General features: G+C 41.2%; 1 protein-coding gene across 5 annotated transcripts in view; it reads right to left on the bottom strand.

The window, feature by feature from the left end:
* STARD13 (StAR related lipid transfer domain containing 13) overlaps positions 1 to 19,361 on the bottom strand; it is a 267,131-nt gene that overhangs the window by 45,071 nt on the left and 202,699 nt on the right. The window lies entirely within an intron of this gene.

Raw genomic sequence — 19,361 nt, 5'->3', positions numbered from 1 at the left:
CACATTTTTAAGCTTGTTAGGATTTCTATAGTTCACATTGAATTATTTTGTGATTTTTCTCCACTGACATTTTATATCTTGTTTCTTACGCTTGCAAAGTCTTTATTACATATTTGTTTTCTGCTGGGAACTTTTTAAATTGTGGTGTCTCTCATTTGCTTTTGTAAGGAAAGTTCTCCTCTAAAGCAGTGGAAATTTTATTTATTTATTTATTTATTGAATCACTGTGGGAAAGGTTACAAAGCTTTCAGGTTTAGGTCTCAGTCATGCAAATATCAAACACATTTCCCTTTACCAATACTTATTTTTTACCATGAAGAACCCCAATAAAACCCTACCCCCCACCCCTCCCAGTCCCTGTGAGGCAGATGAATTCTAGTTAACACTCTATCTAAAGCAGTGGGAATTTAGAAACAAGCAAAGTTAGATATTCAATCTCCTATCTTTGATCAATGACTTTATTTGTGTATGGAATAAATTCATAGTGTTAGGAATAAATCTTGAGTTGACTTTTCCACGTGAGTTAAGTTTTGGCAATCTAAACTACCCTCAAAAATAGTAAAGGACAGTCCTTAACATCAGAAAATTTTCCTGTGTTCCTATACAACCGTCAGTTCTCCATACCACCATATTCCCTCCCGCCACCTTTGGGGACATCCTTTTCTGATTTCTATCGCCCAAAGATTTCTTTCACCAATTCTTGGTCATCATGCAAATGAATCATACACATTGCACTTTGTGTGTTTCTGGCTTAACACTAAAACTTTTGGCATACACTGACATTGTTGAATAAAGCAGCAATCATTTCTTTCAATTGACAAGTAGTACTCTATGACACAAAGATATGTAATTGGCTTATCTATTCTCTTGCTGATGGCCATTTGTGCTGTTTTTCAGTTCTCAATCATGATTTTTAGTCATCAAATTCAGTAATTATTTTAGTAATGAACAATAATTACCACTCACCATTCCTGAAGCTCTTATGATCTTTGGCATTCAAAATTATGAATTTTAATTTATTAATCATTTTAGAATTCAGATTGCAGTCCTTGCTCTTTTTATTCTACAAGGGCTGCTGAAACACCTTACTTCATTGTGAGATAAACAACTCACTGGCGATGACCAATTCTCTGTCTCTAGCCCAGACCGAGCCCCAGGGTTCAGTTGTACATTTGTCCAGGGCTACTCACTAGTGTGACCCTTCTGTGGAGTCCTACTCATGTTTCAAACTCTATCATCAAAATTAAACTTACTGTATTCTCTTTTAAACCTGTTTATTGGGCAAAATGTATAACTCAGAGTTAGAACACATGTGTTGTATCTGTGGGCCCTGGAACAAACAAAACAACTCTCCTCCCCCATAAAACTTATTCTTCCTACTGAATGGCTAATTAAGAGTATCTCCAATAATCCACCCAAACTAATAGAATCATCTTGAGATTCTTCTTCAGGATCTACATTCATTCAATAACCAAATGCTATCAATTATACTTTGCTGATACTTTGAAATCCTTCTCTTTTACCTAGATCAGGTAATAATCTCTTCATTAGTTTCATTATCATATAAAATGTCTTATAGTGAAACCAGTTCTAGTTCCTAACTTTTAAAAATCATGTCATCTATTTACTTCAAGTTTTTTATAAAGAAATAGCTTAGAAATATTTTATGAAGAAATAGCTAAGAGGATGAAGAACCTCCGCCTCTGGCTACATCTCTTCGACTCCACTATTCTTCCTGCATTAACATACACCTCAGAGACCTGGGCCCTACAAAAGCAGGATGAGAATGCTATTCGGGTCTCCCAAAGAGGAATCAGAAGAACTATGCTTGGAGTATCACACTTCACTCAAGTGAGAGAAGAGATCTGGAGTTCCGACCTCCATCGGCAATCGAGAATCAGAGATACTGTCTCGTTTGACAAGCATTAAAAATCAGATGGGCTGGATATGTAATGTGATTTGGAGACAACCGCTGGACTAGAGCCATTACTGACTGGATTCCATGGGACATCAAAAGATCGCATGGCCGCCCACTTACGAGATGGTCAGACTTCTTTGTCAAGACCCTGAACGATCGGTTTGAGACTCTTTGTGTTCCTGGAGCGAGCAGATGCCATTGGGCTACACTAGCACAATGACAGGAATGAATGGAGATGTTACTGGCACCCACTTGAGCAAATCCATGAGTAATGGGATGTCAAGTGAAGTGATCCATTGATTTTATGATTCCTCTTTTTTTTGGGGGGGGTCACACCCGTGATGCTCAGGAATTACTTCTGGCGGTGCTCAGGGGACCATATGGGATGCTGAGAATCAAATCTGGGTCGGTTGCATGCAAGTCAAACACCCTACTCACTGTGCTATCACTCCAGCCCCATGATTCCTCTATTTTTTCCCCCAGATTTACTTTATCCACTGACAGACTACATATTCTTTAGTATCAATACAATAGATAATACTGGATTAGGATTTATCATCTTCTATGAAGCTACATTTGAGAGGTTATTGCCTTTGCTCCTCTAATTGATAGCTTATCTTTAATGATCCAATACATACATCTAAACATCTCTACCTACCAGTTAAGGATGTATGAGAAGTTGTGAGATATATATATACATATATATATACATATATATGTATATGTATATATATGTTGCACATTTGGGAGCTTGGTTTTATTTAGAAAGAATAGCCCACTATTTATAAAATGTTCTTTTATAACAAACTTGCTCTTATATAATGACTTGGAAGTACAACTGATTTTATTCTGTGCATGAGCTTTTTTTTTTTTTTTTTTTTTTTTTTTTTTTTTTTTTTTTTTCCCCTTTATTTTATTTTATTTTTTTTTAAAGTTGTAGATTTACAATTTTTTGTGCTTTGGTTTCAATTATACAATGATCAGATACCCATCCCTCCACCAGTGCCCATTTTCCACCACCATGGATAATATCCCTCCCACCCCCATCCCCCCATCCCCCCGTCTCTGTGGCAGGGCAATCCCCTGTGTTCTCTCTCTCCTTTTGGGTGTTGTGGTCTGCAAAAGAGGCATTGAGTGGCAAACATGTTCAGTCCATAGTCTACTTTCGACATGCATCTCCCCTCCTTTTTTTTAATCTATTGCATATACATAAGACATCAGGGGGCTCATCCTTTATGCACCACATATTTGAATACACTTTTTACTTTCTGACACACACAGAGGTTTAATTCCTTTAATGTACCCTAACTCAGATATCTGACTGTGCCTTATGCAATAAACAGTCTACTACTTGGACAAGATATTTGTTAAAAAACAGACAGGGAATGAATTATTTATATAAGAAATATATAAATAAATATTTCTTAAATTCCAGAATAAGTCAAACAATCTGATTTTATAACTGAGAAAAATATTTGAATAGATACTCCTAAAAGAATATATACAGATGCCAAATAAGGTTATGACAAAGATCTCACATTATTAACTTCAAAAGAAAAGCAAATAAAAATAAGAAGACACAACTATATACCCAACTGCCTAAATGAGAGAAAGAGGTAATGCTGATTTAGTGAGGACACAGAACTACTAAAACTACCAAAAAAGGGATATAGTCTCTTCAAAGAAAAGCTAGGCCATTTCTTAGAATATTAAATATATTTTTAGCATCAACCTGGCAATACCATTATTACTTGCTTATACAAGATAAAATATCATCATACATCCATAGAAGACTTATACGTGAAGTTCACAGTAACTTCATTTAAAAAGTACCTCTAAAGTGAAAATAATCCAAATGCCCACCAATTGAAAAAAATGAATACAAGAACTGTGGCACATCTATACAATACAATACAATACAATAACAATATAAAAACAAAGGCATTATTGATCCATGCAAAAACATAGATGTCTCTCAGAGGTTTTATGCTTAGTGAAAGAGTTAGACACAAGTTATATAACAGTATTTCCACAAAATTTTAGAAAAGGCCAAATTGTGTTTATAAAAAAACAGATTACAGGTTGCCAAATGCCAGAAAAAGATACTTTTAATTTTGTTACAGAGTTTTCAAAAAGTTTCCTGTTATTATTGTACATTAGGACCAATATTATTATTTTATACTTGCAGAGTGCCAAGATGAAGTGACAGAGATATTCTAAATCATAAGTGTGTAAAACATAATCAGATGCTTTTGACAATGATCAGCAAAATGAACACTTTTAAGTTGGTGTGTTTTTTCCTATATGGGGCACTAGAATCTGGATTTTCAGTTTTATTCTTGACAGGCAAGTGCTTTTAAGCCACTAAGCAATTTTCTCAGCAGCCCTTGCTGAATTTGTCAATATAAATTATGCTTCAATAAAGCCAAATAAAATACAATACAAGTGAGTAGCACCAGTGGAACTGGTCAAGGACATGTCTCAAAATTCTGCTCCTTTAACAAAGCAAAAAAAATATACTGACAAAAATTGTCAAAATTCAAACTTAAAGGAAACCAGGAAATCAATAAAGACTTGCTACAATCCCAATAATATCTATAAATAAATGGCTGAATTATGTAGGCCTAGTAACCTTTGTAGCATTCAAATTTCCCAATTCCCATAATCCTAATGTCAGGACTGAAGGAGCTTTGAAAATTAACAGCTGGGGGTGGAGAGATAGTACAGAGGGTAATTCATCCCTGGTCCATATGGTCCCTGAAGCACTGCCAGGAGCAATTTCTGAGCACAGAGCCAGGAGTAATCTCTGAGCATCTATGGGCATGACCCAGAAATAAAGAAAGAAAGAAAAAAGAAAGAAGGAGGGAGGAAGGAAGGAAGGAAGGAAGGAAGGAAGGAAGGAAGGAAGGAAGGAAGGAAGGAAGGAAGAAAGAAAGAAAGAGAGAGAGAGGAAAGGAGGAAGGAAAAAAAGAGAAAGGAAGGAAGGAATGGAAGAAAAGAAAGATAGAAAGAAAGGAAAGAAGGAAAGAAAGAAAGAAAACCTACAGTATCACAACCAGAACTGAAAATAAGGACTTTGGCAACCACTGGAAAGGGTTTGAACTCATCCAGAATTCCACTGCTAAAGAATTGTCAAATTTGAGTTAACTAGAAATTACCCAGATGTTCATTTGCAGGATTTACCCTATTCAACCTGGTTCATCATGAGAACAGCTCTTTCCCAGGGTGTTAAAAAGCAACTAGCATATCTCACAGTGATTCAATAAAAAAGTTTTTTTTAAAAAAGCAATCAGCAGTATTATTTACCCATCATCACTGTCACTGTCACTGTCCTCCCGTTGTTCATCGATTTGCTTGAGCAGGCCCAGTAACATTGTGAGACTTGTTACTGTGTTTGGCATATCGAATATGTCACGGGGAGCTTGCCAGGCTTTGCAGTGCGAGCGAGATACTCTCGGTAGCTTGCCGGGCTCTCCGAGAGGGGCAGAGGAATTGAACTCGGCTCAGCTATGTTGGCTGCGTGCAAGGCAAATGCCCTACCCGCTGTGCTATCGCTCCAGCCATCATAGTTGTATGAAATGATAATAAAAACTGGGTCTAACAAGATGTGAACCTAATGTGATATCAGGAATAGTTGGGGATCTAAGTTGTTCATTGAAAAGTTAGAAAAGTTTGGGCACATTCTTAGGAATCTAGATGGTCACATGCAGAAGTGTGTGTGTGTACACCCTCAAAATACCCAAGAAAATCTACTATCTCTCCTCTGATTGACCTTGATGTGCTGCTGGACCCACTATGGACCATGACCCGCTATAAACAAAGTATGCCTTGGCAAGGATGGGAGATATACTGGTTTAGTGCATTTATAGAAATCTCTGTCTAAACGTTTGCCTATCACTAAACTAAGTCTAGACTCCAGTGGCCTATACATAAAGAATTCCAACCTAAATAAACAGAAAAATAACAACAAAGCCCCTGAGCATTGCTTGAGTGTGACCCATAAATAAAAAGTAAAACAAACAAAACCCCAGTATGACACTGACAAAACAAATTAGAAATAGGTCACAGAACAGAATAGGGAGATTTGATATTCTAATCTCCTACACAAATACAGTCTACTGATCCTTGACAAAGAAGCAGAGAAGTATAATGAAGAAAAGTCTTTCAACAAATAGTCCTGAAAAAAACTGGATAAGTACATGTAAAATATCACTCTAGACAAAGATCTTACATTCTTTTAAAAATTAATTCAATGTTTGTTTGGAGTCACACCGCGTTCAGGGAGCTACTCCTGGCCCCTCTCCCCCATCACCACCCTCCTGCCCTGCCCCCCATAGTTTACTTGCAGTCCTGTAGTGTTAGAGGATCAAATAGTATCAGGGAGAACATCTGGGGCTTTTGTATACAAGGCATGCACTCCAGCCCCTTGAGCTATACTATTTCCATATCTCCATTGTTTTGTTTTAAACAGACTATGCCAGTAAGGACCTTTAATGATAGATGCCCTAATATTCATGAACATTCCAATAAAAAAATAAAAATTAAAACTAATTCAAAATGAATCATAGACCTAAAAATAAACACAAAACTATAAAACTCCTGGATGACAACACAGGAATAGACCTAATAACCTTTGGTTTGCTATCTTTCTAGATATACTAAAAGGCAAAATCTGTGAAGGAAATCATTATAAGCTGAATTTATTTAAATTAAAGGAAAAAAACTTCCACTCTGCTAGAGACTATTGAGTGTATGAGAAACCAGAGGCTTTAATAAAATATTTACAAAAAAACAAATCTTACAAAGGACCTTTACCTAAAATATACAGAGAACTCAGAACTTAGCAAAAGGAAAAAGAAACAAGGTAACTGGAACACAGGCAAAAGAAATGAACAGATATTTTATCAAGAAAGATTAATAAATGGTAAACATGCATGAAACAGTTCAACATCATATGACAGTAGGAATTTCAAATTTTGACAATCATGAGGTACTAGATACTTGGACTTGAAAGGAAAAATTCTCAATTATTGATGATACCATATGCTGATGTATTGGGCTTGAATGCCCTTATTGGCTAGTGCTTCAATGACCGCTTCCGTCTCAACAGAATCAAAGGCCTTCTTTAAATCAATGAACGTTATACAGAGCGGCATATTGAACTCCTGAGAAACCTCAATGAGCTTGGTTATCGTGTGGATATGGTCGATGGTGCTGAATCCTTTGCGGAACCCGGCTTGCTCGCTTGGTTGTCCTTCATCTAGTGTTCTGCCAATCCTATTTAGGATGACTCGAGTGAACAACTTGTAGATGACAGACAATAGGCAGATCGGGCGATAGTTGCCAATGTCATGGATGTCTCCCTTCTTGAACAGTAGTATGGTCCTGCTGGTTTTCCAATGGGACGGAACCTTGCATTCAGACAAGTAGCGAGTGAAGAGCTGAGCCAGTGTATTGATGAGTACTGATGGCAGGTTCTTCAGGTGTTCAGGTCTGACCTTGTCTGGGCCGGTTGCTGTTTGTTTCTTTACCCACGATATGGCGCGTTGGATTTCGGAAGGGAGAACGTTGGGAATGACATATCCACCCTGTGGAATTAGGTATGTCGGCAAGTGGACATGGCTATCGAAGAGATTTGAGACGAAGTCATGGATAATCTTCTCCATTGCCGTTCTGGAGGATGTGATGGATCCATCAGGACGTCGGAGGGCAGTCATCTTGGTCTTGTAGTAGGCGAAGGAGAGACGGGCATTACGAATACTTTTCCCGGCTTCTGCCGCATCTACCAGTACTTCTGCTCTTCTCTCTTTGAGGCCTTCCTTGATCGCATCTCTGCAATGCTTTGTGAGCTCGGACGTTAGCTTGCGGTTGCCTGAGGCATGCGCCAAACCACGCTGGCGAATTAGCCCAAGAGTTTTCGAAGATAGGTGATTTTTTGTGGCTATCTCTCTCTTGGCGTTCCTCGCACATTCATGGAGGTGCTGAACCAGTCGATCGTATTCCTCGTCAATGTTGTCAACAATGGCATCTTCCCATGTTGCCGCAATGGTGCCAAAGAGTTCCCAGTTGGTGGTCGTTCTGGGAGTTCTCTTTTTGAACTTTGCAGCCCTTTCTCCCCGCTCTGTGAAGTAGAATTTTGCACGAAGGAGACGGTGGTCCGATCCCGTTCGAAATTTTGGGACAACAGCGACATCGGTCAGGCAAAACCGTCAATTGAATATGATGTGGTCTATTTCGTTGTGAAATCGTCCACCGGGAGACTCCCATGTCCATCGTTTAGATTCTGCCTTCTGGAACTGTGAGTTACCATGGATGGTCTTGGTCGACATGATGAACTCAGACAGTCTCTCACCCTGTTCGTTCCATTCTAGGCCATGGGTCCCGATGTGAAGTTCTTCAGCTGATCTTCTCGGTCCTATCTTGGCATTAAAATCACCCACAATGATCTTGTAGAAGGTGTGGTCTTCTTTATAGAACTTCTCCGGCTCCATGTAGAACTTCTCAATTTCTCCTTCATCATAATTGGATGTTGGTGCGTAGGCAATAAAGATAGAAACTGCAGGCAGTGAGCCATATCTATTCAAATGTAAACGTCCGATTCGGGTTGTTAGGCATTTGAATGAATCAATGCTCTTGGCCAAGTTTGTGTTGACAAGGACACCGACGCCTCTGACACCTCTTTTATCGCATGTTCTGAGGAACAATTCTTCTCCAATGTCGAAAACGGCATGGTGAGATTCGTGCCTTCTTGTCTCGGTCAGACCAATGATGTCGTACTTGATCATTCGCGCTTGTACCATCAGGTCCTCGATGGATGCATCTGATGCTAGCGTACGTGCATTGAAAGTACAGACGATCATTTTTGTCTTCCTTCGTTGTGGCAGCCTAGTTCGGCCTTGAGATTTTGTCGGCCTCTCCTTTCTCATCCTTCTCAGTGCTGCCATGTCGGTGAAGCCTTCAGGGTCAGGTGAATGAGACCAGTTGTAGTTACTGGTTTTGGCATATCGAATACACAATGGATAGCTTGCCAGGCTCTTCCGTGCGGGTGGAATACTCTCGGTAGCTTGCCAGTCTTTCCGAGAGGGATAGAGGCTTTTGGGGCGACCTCTAATCACCCTTGTAGGTGTTACCATATTTGAACCCTATCAAATATGGTGCGACAATTCCGCAAGATGGGTATTTAGTGTCTTATGATGTGTTACGCGGCCGCTTTGCCGTGCGGGTCCAGAAAGTGTCCTGGAGTGTGGCGACGGCTGGGTAGTGGAGGTAGTGTCGATGAGAGCTGTATTGTGGATTCACTACCAGGATCTCACCGTTCTACAAAGAAGTAATGATTGATGTCAAGAGAGGGATGCGGCAGGGTGATACCATTTAACCGAAACTCTTTAGTGCCACCCTCGAGAACATCATGCGATGACTGGAATGGGAAGGAATGGGAGTCAAGATAGATGGTCGGCAACTACACCACCTCCGCTTTGCTGATGACATTGTTTTAATATCACCAAACATCAAGTAAGCGGCACAAATGCTGGCCGACTTTGACCGTGAGTGTGGAAAGGTAGGACTACAGCTGAATCTTACGAAGACAATGTTCATGAGAAACAGCCTCGTTCCTGATGCCCCATTCGCTCTCAAAGGAACGACCATCTCCGAATGCAACAGCTATGTGTACCTAGGTCGAGAAGTCAACATGACAAATGACCTGGCACCCGAGCTGTGCAGGAGGAAGAGAGCGGCTTGGAACGCCTTCAAGAACGTCGAAGAAATAGCTAAGAGGACGAAGAACCTCCGGCTCCGGGCACATCTCTTTGATTCCACTGTTCTTCCTGCATTAACATATGCCTCAGAGACCTGGGCCCTACACAAACAAGATGAGAACGCTATTCAGGTCTCCCAAAGAAGAATAGAAAGAGCTATGCTTGGAATATCACGTTTCACTCAAATGAGAGAAAGAATCCGGAATTCTGACATCTGTCGACGATCAAGAATCAGGGACGCTGTCTCGTTTGCCAAGGTGTCAAAAATCAGATGGGCTGGTCACGTAATGAGATTTAAAGATGACTGCTGGACTAGAGCTGTTACTGACTGGATTCCACAGGATGTCAAAAGACCGCGTGGCCGCCCACCTACCAGATGGTCAGACTTCTTCGTCAAGATCATGAACGATCAGTTTGAGGCCCTTCATGTTCCCAGAGCGAACAGATGCCATTGGACTACACTAGCACGCGACAGGGACAAATGGAGATGTTACTGGTGCCCACTCGAGCAAATCGATGACTAACGGGAAGTTAAGTGATTAAGTGACCATATGCTGAAAAAGAATTACACTCTAGAAACCCCATTTGTCACTGGTAGGGATGTAAAATTGTATAGTCACTTTGTAAGAAATATCGGCAGTTTCTTACAAAACTTTTACCTTAAGACGATGTGACCACACTCCTTGATATTTATCCAAACTTTTGAAAAAAATTAGTCACACAAAAACCTGTACATGTATGCTTATAGCAGCTTTATTCATAATTATCAAAATATGGAAGCAAAGAAAATGTTATTTATTAGGTGAATGAATAAATATACTATGTTGCCTTTATTATTTATTTATTTATTTATTTATTGCTTTTTGGGTCACACCTGGTGATGCTCAGGGATCACTCCTGGCCATGCTTGGGGGACCATATGGGATGCTGGAAATCAAACCGGGTAGGCCGCGTGCAAGGCAAATGCCCCACCAATGTGCTATTGCTCCAGCCCCATCATGTTGCCTTTAGACAGTGGAATATTATGCAATACTAATGGCCAGTGAGCCATTGAAGCATAGAAATACATAAAGTTTAACTGTATGTTTCTAAGTGAAAGGCAACCTGAAAAGGCTTCCTACTATACGATTCCAAATTCTGGAAGAGGCAGAACTATGGAGACATGAAAAAAATCAATGGTTGCCAGCGGTTGGGAGGGAGGGATGGAGATGCATAGCATAGAAGAATTTTAGAAGAGTGTCAAATAGATGGCATCAAATAGATAAAAATTATAGTATCAAGTAGATACTACAATGGTAGATTTGTGCCACGATACATTTGTTCAAACTATAGGATTCATAAATTTTTGTTTAAAAAATTATCTTTCGTTTAACTTATTACAAATAATTTTATTCTTTGGATTTTGAAATTACTGATGTAAAGTAATTTCAAAATCCAAAATAGTGAGCATCCTCCACCCAGATCCTCCATATTCTAGTAGGCAAGGGTCACACCCACCAACTGGCGCCCTGGCGCCATGTAATCCCATCAATGGCCAAGATCCAGAGTGTAAAACCCAGCTCCCGGAAGAGAACAGCGTAGAGTCTCCTGCCCCTGCGCCTGGCTGTCCTCGCTGGGGCCCCTTTGAGGGGAGCGGGTTGCGTTTCCCTCCCTGCCCCGACCAGGGCTCCGGCAGCCGAAGACTCCAGAACCAGCCACCACCATGCTGAGACCACTCTCCACATGCAGGAAGGTACCGGCAGAGGAACAAAGGCATGCAGATCCTGGGGCTGAGATCTCCAAGCCTGTTCGGATCGGGGCTGAGCATCCTCCACCCGGATCCTCCAAATTCCAGTAGGCAGGGGTCACACCCACCAACTGGCTCTCTGGCACCGTGTAATCCCATCAACAGCCAAGACCCAGAGACTATAAAACCCAGCTCCATTTTATTATCTCATTCTTACTTTGGACATCCTGGCAGGCTACCAAATGTAACCTGCCCACACAGCAGAGTCTGGCAAACTCCCCGTGGCGTACCCAATATGCCAACTACCAGTAACAATGATGGGTCTCATTCTCCTAACCCTGAAAGAGCCTTGAATATGGCACTTTTAAAAAAAATCTCAGGGCTAGGACGAACGAGACGTTACTGGGGACTGCTCGACGCAATTGATGAACAACAGGATGGTCGTGATCGTGATCATAATGTACAGTGATCTGCATTTCTTTTACTCTCAATTAACTTGCTTATTAGTTCTACAAAATGATCATCAATGAAGATAGTTTAGAAATTCTGGGTACAATGTTAAACTTTGTACACACCATTATTCGACTCTTCCACAATGTCTGCACATATCAAATTATCACATTATATATTCAAAATATCTTACAATATTTTGGCCAATTATACTTTAATGTGACTGGGATGAAACAGCTGATTTATAAAGATAGGGGGAAAGGGACAAATACAGAGAATACTCTTCTTGGTGATGTGAAACTAGGAACACAATTTCAGCACACTGTGTGGTTTCTCTTGCACATACTTAGACTCCCGAGAATACAAAATATATAGAACACTTACCATGAGAGATATAAATGTCTCTAAGAGAGCAGGCCATAAAACAGAAACTTTCAGAGCACTTATCAGCTCTATTGTGAAATTCTACAGTAAGTGAAGTCAAAATGCATTTATAAATATTTAGCATTCTTTTTTAGATTGTTTTGGGTCACACCCGGTGATGCTCAGAGGTTACTCCTGGCTCTGCACTCAGGAATTACCCTTGGTGGTGCTCAGGGGACCATATGGGATGCTGGGAATTGAACCCGGGTTGGCCGCGTGCAAAGCAAACGGCCTACCCACTTTGCTATCGCTCCAGCCCCTAGCATTCCTCTTTGTTTCTAACTTAATGATAACTAACTTAATGATAGTACAATGATATGCAGATCCAGACTAACAATGGTTACCTGAAATATTATTTTAACGTAAATAAACATTTTTATTATAAAATTTATTTTATTTGTTGCATTAATAGAGTGCCTTCCACTAGAACAGAACCTTTCTGGGGACTAAAGCCATAATTTATTCTTCAAATTCATATATCTGTAACAGAAAGTTATATACATGATGATCTTAGTCGATTTTTTCTTTTTTGCACTGAACATATTTCGTCCATATAGGTTTAATCAGTGAGTGACTGTAGGTAGTTGCAATAGGACTTGTATAATAAAAATAACCGAGTCATTCTCCTCTACTGAATACAACAGGCTAATAACAACATCTCATTTGCATCCTTAATCTCTTGCACAGGTGCTGGCTCAGAGTGAGTCCACTCAGTAAATGTTTGCTAAGGCAACACTGAAGCTTGGCAGACTCTGGAAGCCATTTGGTCTGACTCCTTATTTTCAGATAAGGAGAATAAGATTTAGAAAGGAACACTTCTTCAAGGAACCATACATTAACTAACAACAGAAAACTTCTTACTCTCCAGTGATCTCTCTGGCTCCGCCTACCCAAGAAGGGCTTGAATATGAGAGCATATGTCATGTACCTAGCATATACAATTCAATAAGTAGTAGTTTCCTTCATCTCTCCATTTTATTCCACAGGGAAAAAAAAGTCCATGACACATAAATAAGTCTCTGTGCTCTGTGCTTTGAACAAACTGGTTTTATGTGTTAATCTAGGCAAAGTAGTTTGACCTTTTCAAATGAAATGATATGGCTACTAGAACTCAGTCATTTCTGTTGTTTTTAGACTCCTTTAAAACAGATAATGTATTAGTGATGTCAAAAGTAAAGACATAGTCTAAAGTCTCATTTTAAGGGTGAAATTTGACATTCTAATGGGACAATCATTAGGAAGAAAAGTGATGATTCAGTCATTTGGCCTTACTAAGAATCAGGAACAAGGTGGTATCCAGAAGTGGAACCAGAGGGGAACAAGATGTGGTCTCTGGCATTGTGAACTGTACAGTCAGGTCTGGGCAATAAGCTATTCACTTTTTCAGTACACAAGGCCCAAATATCCCAGATGTAATATTTGAGGAAGACTGTGAACAAGCACCAAGAAAATCTGCTACTGGACTAGAAGAATTACAGAAAAGCAAACAGGCAATACATAGTATGCACTAGCATTGCCACAAGGTAATTCTAGTAGTCTTTGAGACACAAGAGACACTAGAGACACCAGAGTGTTTGGAAAAACAAGCAGTCAGAGGCTAAATCACAGAGGGCCAAAATGAAGATGTTAGGAGTTATCTGTGGGCAGTGGGGAGCTAGTGAATGCCAACACACAGAAGAGTAACATACATGCTTGCATACATAATCATGGATACAAAACTGATTTTAGGGCAGAGGAGGAGCTTAAGAGTGAGGAGATGGCTATAATCCAGGTGAGAAATGGCAAAGCAAAAGAGGCAGTGCAAGTGACGCCTGCCTTGGTCATTGATGGATGTAGAAACGACAAGGGTGGGTGGGGAGATGAAGATGATTCAGATTCCAGGCTTTCGTGAAAATGACATTTCACAAAGAAAATAGTGACAGAGGGAAGGCAAGGATATGGGAAAGACACTTAGCTCATGCTTGGCTCTGTTCTTCACACTGGGCACTGGTGGTGTCTGGTCCCATGTGGGAACGACCCAGCATACTTGTGACACATGCGCGCACACACGTACAAAGACATAGTCATTGAACCAGTCATCCAGGGGGAAATTCAGAGGCTTGGAAAAGACAGTGTTTCACTTAAGATTGGGTCCAAGGCGGAGGAGCTGGTGTGGGGAAAGCATGGTCGGCTACAGGACAGGAAGTCATTAAGAAGGTATCCCTGGAAGCAAACGAAGCTGAAGGGCATCACAAAAAGACAGGCAGCAGCTCGTGAGTGTAGCAGCTGAGTGTAGCAGATGTTCAAGAAAGAGTAAGTGATCTGAAACCTAAAATAAGACTTTTATGCCGTTGGGAGTTAGTAGTTAGTGAGGGCAGTTTTAGGACAGACCATGAGCCTTTCCACTAGGAAGTTTAGCCAAGGAGATACATTTGGAGCACTTCGGGGAGAACATGAGCCATTTACAACATATATTTATAATATTCACAATATTTCTCTAACATGAAAAGGAAATAAAATAATTCAGGAACTGACAGGTGATTTTCCTGGTTCCAAATGAATGTCGACTGACTTTATGCTCAGCACAACGGCCCTGTGGCTCATCTCAGCAAGACCCAGTTCTGGCTACTGAGAATTAGAAACTGCTGGAAGGTTCTGGGCATGCTCAGCTAAGCAGAACTGGAGGCAGGAGGTGGTCAGAAGGAAACGGAGCCAGACATCCACACAGCAGCGGGGATGCTCTAGAGGACACGGGGCCACGAGAAGGACACGAAACAGGCGGGGTGGTCTGCTTGCTGGGAGGGTTCGTGCTAATGAATGGGAGAAAGACTGGTTTAGCCAAGACAGGGAGGAGCCTTGCCTAGCAGGGCCTCAGAGGCCCACGGAGACACAGAAGTGCCCTGTGTTGAGTGGAGAGGAGGCCTGGAACTCATCCCTGCCTCCTATTTTTCATTTCAACCACTCCACTGTAGACTGCTTAAAAGGTCTCCCATGCTGCTTTAACGGCCAGCTTCCTGTGATATTTCTTATGTTCCGCCAGAGGCATGGGAGGAGGAGCAACCAAGGGTAGGATACCCTCTAACGTGCAATCCCGATTAAAGCCGCGCTCTGAACTTCTCCTCCTCCGCTCACACTAGAAGGCCAGGAGGTACCCAGGCCTCTGGGCTTAGTGGTATTCAGGGTGCGGCCCAAACTCTAGAGACAAAGCCCCAGAAAGTAGCCTTGTGACCAGGGTGGGGGTGGGGGAATGGGATCAAAGGAAAGCCTTGGGGTGCAGCAGCTCCTCCTCTGTGGGGCGACCCTGTAGGGCCTGGGAAAGGTCTCCCAGCTGCATGCGGGAGTTTATAAAACAGATTCTGTAAATGGGGTGGAGAGGGAGGCCAAGCTGGTATGGAACTCAGTGCAGCCAGAGTGAGGCCTTTCAGAAATCATGGGTCAGCCATCCAGTAGGGGGTGGTGAGGTGGTTTGATGATGGGGGTGGGGTTGCCCAGGTTTTGATTCTAGTGGATTCTTCCCTCAAAGTTGAGACATGTCATTTTGAATTCCTGGCTGAGAAAGGTTATTAAGAGCCCATGTTTAAAACACAAATATTTTCATTAAATTAATATATATGTTAATATGATTATATGAAAAATCATCTTGGGCCAGCCATGTTGATATTTGTCTGTAACCCCAAGCCAACCTCTATACTAAAGATGCCATACTCAACTGAGGTTTGTGGTGGGATAGGGGATGTCTCACACACTAATCTGATTAAAAACAAATGATGAAAAAGTTAAGAATTTGAAACAGCACATCAAAATGTCATCTTTTCTGAGAACAGGGGCGAAGGTGTTTTCTTACCTTGCATGCCGTTGACCTCAGCTGCAATCCCTGATACATCATATGATCCCCCAAGCCTCACAAGGAGTGAGCCCTGAGTGCCGAGCCAGGAATAAGCCCTAAGCACCACCTGATGTGTCCCCCAAACACCACTGCCAGCAGAAGCACCACCACCAGCACCAACTTGTTTTTGTCTGAGCAACTGCTTCTACCTTTGTCAAGAGGTAAGGAAGGGGCTGTCTATGCAATAGCACAGCGTGGAGGATGCTTGCCCTACATGCAGTCTACCTGGGTTCAATACCTGGCACCTTAGCACTGCCACGATTGATCCCTGAGTGCAGAGCCAGGAATGATCCCCGAGCAACCCCAGGTGAGGCCCTCAAACAAAAACCAACCAAACAAAACCAAAGAAGCAAGGACGCCCTCATGCATCCATTTCCCCACTGAGGTGTCTTGCTTGACTCTCACAGGAACCATAACACGTGTCCAAATAAACCATCATTTACTCATCATTTATCATTTCTCAACCTTGGCATAAGTGACATCCAGCATGCGCTAATCCTTTGAGGGGTGTGTGTGTGGAGGGCGGGGGACAGGTGCTGCCCAGTGCAGGAAGTGGATTTAGCAGCACCCTCCGCCTCTCCATTAGATGCCAACAGCATCATCTCAGTTGTGACAAGAACAAATATGCCCGGATGTTAAGAGGGCAATAAGCTGCTCTCCCTTTGGTCGTGAACTGCTGCATTCTGCAGGCGGAGGATTCTGTCCCTCTTTGTCTCTGTCTCAAAGAGAGGCCCTGGAGAGTCAGCTTTGATGAAGTGAACTGCAGGAGCAAGTGGCAGGTCCTGTTATTCTCTGACTGGGAATCAGTTCTGATCTCTTTCTAAAGAACAAAGTGCATTTTCAACTCTCATTTTAAGCTTTATTTTTAAAAGAAGTTCCATGAAGTATAAGTTTCAAATGCAACAGGATTTTCTACCTACCCTTGTTTAAAAAGGTATAAAAGAAAAGTATGTCTCTAACCTTGGTATAGAAGTCAAAATTTTAAAAAAATCACAAAGCAACATAGACATCTTTCAAAAAATTCTAGCTTTGAAAGGAAAAATGAAAAGTACTCCAAACTGTATTTCACAGGAAGATTGCAGCCCTCCTTGGAAGCTCCAGAAGTGTCCTGGCTGAGTTCCAGTACAGCCTTGCCCTAGCTGCAAGTGGGCAAATGATTTTCCACCTGAGGCCTCGGTTTCCACCATGAAACAAAGTCAGAGCCTTCCTTTTAGAGAATTTGAAGGAGAAAGAATTTATAAAATGCTTACACATCATGAGTATTCTATACACAGTAAACTCTTTGAGTTTTAAAGAAATAAAAACACAATACCTTGAGGTAAGAATTTTTTTTTGTTTGTTTGTTCAGGGGCCACACCCAGAGGTGCTTAGGCCTGGCTCTGTTGCTTGGGCGTCACTTCTGGTACCACTTGGGAGGGATAGTACTGGTGATCAAACCTGGCCCTCTCACATGAAAAGCATAGTCCAGTCCTCTGAGCCCTCTCCCTAGCCAAGTGATTTATATTTATTTATTGACTCATATTTTGGGGTTTAAGGTTTGAGCCACACCTGCTCTGCTCAGAGTTTACTCCTGGCTTAGGGTTCAGGGATCACTCCTGGTGATGATCAGGGGAGTGAATGGAGTGCCAAGATCAAACCCAGGTTGGCTGCATGCAAGGCAGTGTCTTACCAGTAGTACTATCTCTCTGGTTCCACAGACTCAGATTTTTAAAGTCGGAAGTGGCCACAATTATCAGGTCATCCTCTTGTCCATCAGTCTAGTTAACTGTCATGCATTATAAGAAATAACACAATATATTATATTGTACCTTTTATGGCACCCCCGAGCCGCCCTTACATATGGGCTGGAGCGATAGCACAGCGGGTAGGGCGTCTGCCTTGCACGCAGCCAACATGGCCGACCCGAGTTCGATTCCTCCGCCCCTCTCGGAGAGCCCGGCAAGCTACCGAGAGTACCGAATCGAGAGTATTCGATATGCCAGACACAGTAACAGTAACAGTACCTTTTATATTATTAATGTTCTAAGGGATAAGTGTTAATATTCATTACTTAATAATGTTTGTTTATAGTACTGATATTATTTAAACATACTCATATCAAATGTATACTTTTCTATAAATAAATAAATTGTAAAACCATTTTTTGAGTTTATGGGCCACACCAAGCAGTGTTCAGGGCTTACTCCTAGTTCTGCACTCAGGGATCATTCCTGGAAGGCTCAGGGGACTATATTGAATGCCAGAATCAAAGTTGGGTTAGCTGTGTCCAAGGGAAGTTACCCACTGTACTATTTCTTTAGACCCTGTAAATTAATTTTTGTCAGAACTTTCTCATCCAACCCCATAGACAATCACTGTCATTACTTATCAGTTTAAATACAAAGAACAGTTACAGTATGTTTATAATTTTAATGAATTCCATCTCTCCATAAAATAATATTAATAATACTGAATAAAGAAGTAGGTATTAAAAACAAAAGATCTGGAGGCATTTTATTGGTCTAGCATTAAATGAAAAATTTTGAGATAAAGGCCATATATTAGTATTTAGAGTGAATACTGCCAACCAAAAATGCTAACAGAACATATTACTTAAGATTCTTTCCAGGAGCTTTGATTTGCTACGAACCCATTTGCCTTAGAAGTGCAACTTTGCAAGTTATTTTGAAACCTTAGCAATTCCTGCATTCTGACAAAATTACAGTTTCAATTAACTCATCTAGGTATTTAGATTTGCAATTAGCTACTCATTACTCACAGGGGAAAACATTTTTCAATTAAAAAAATCGAACAATTATAATGTTGTTGCTAAAATAATGAAACAGCACATTCTGCCTGGCAGAGATCATCATTTAGAGAGACCCTCTTCTGCACCCACATTGTTCAAGTTGTGGGAACAGCAAGAAAACCATAATGAGTCTCCATTTTGGAGGTTCACACCATCAGCAAACCTGTCCAATGCTGGAGATGGAGAAAGAAGAGTGATGCACTCACATACTGTGGGCCAGGTTTGGGCTCAATGGCCTTGGGCATACTTGGACAATATACTTTTCCAAGCCAATAAAAAAAATCAATACAGTAACGCAACTTTGCCAGCGTAAACTGGGACCTAGGCCAACGTCTCTTCACATAGGAGAGATACCGCCAAAACATCAGAGGTGAGCTAAATTCTGATGCGCAGCATTTGCAGAAGACCTTCAGCTCTAGTCTTCATTGTTTACC

This window comes from Sorex fumeus, unplaced genomic scaffold (assembly GCF_029834395.1).
Source record: "Sorex fumeus unplaced genomic scaffold, SorFum_2.1 ptg000183l, whole genome shotgun sequence".
NCBI lineage: Eukaryota > Metazoa > Chordata > Mammalia > Eulipotyphla > Soricidae > Sorex > Sorex fumeus.
The sequence above is the reverse complement of the archived record's forward strand: the minus strand, read 5'-3'. Positions and strand labels throughout refer to the sequence as shown.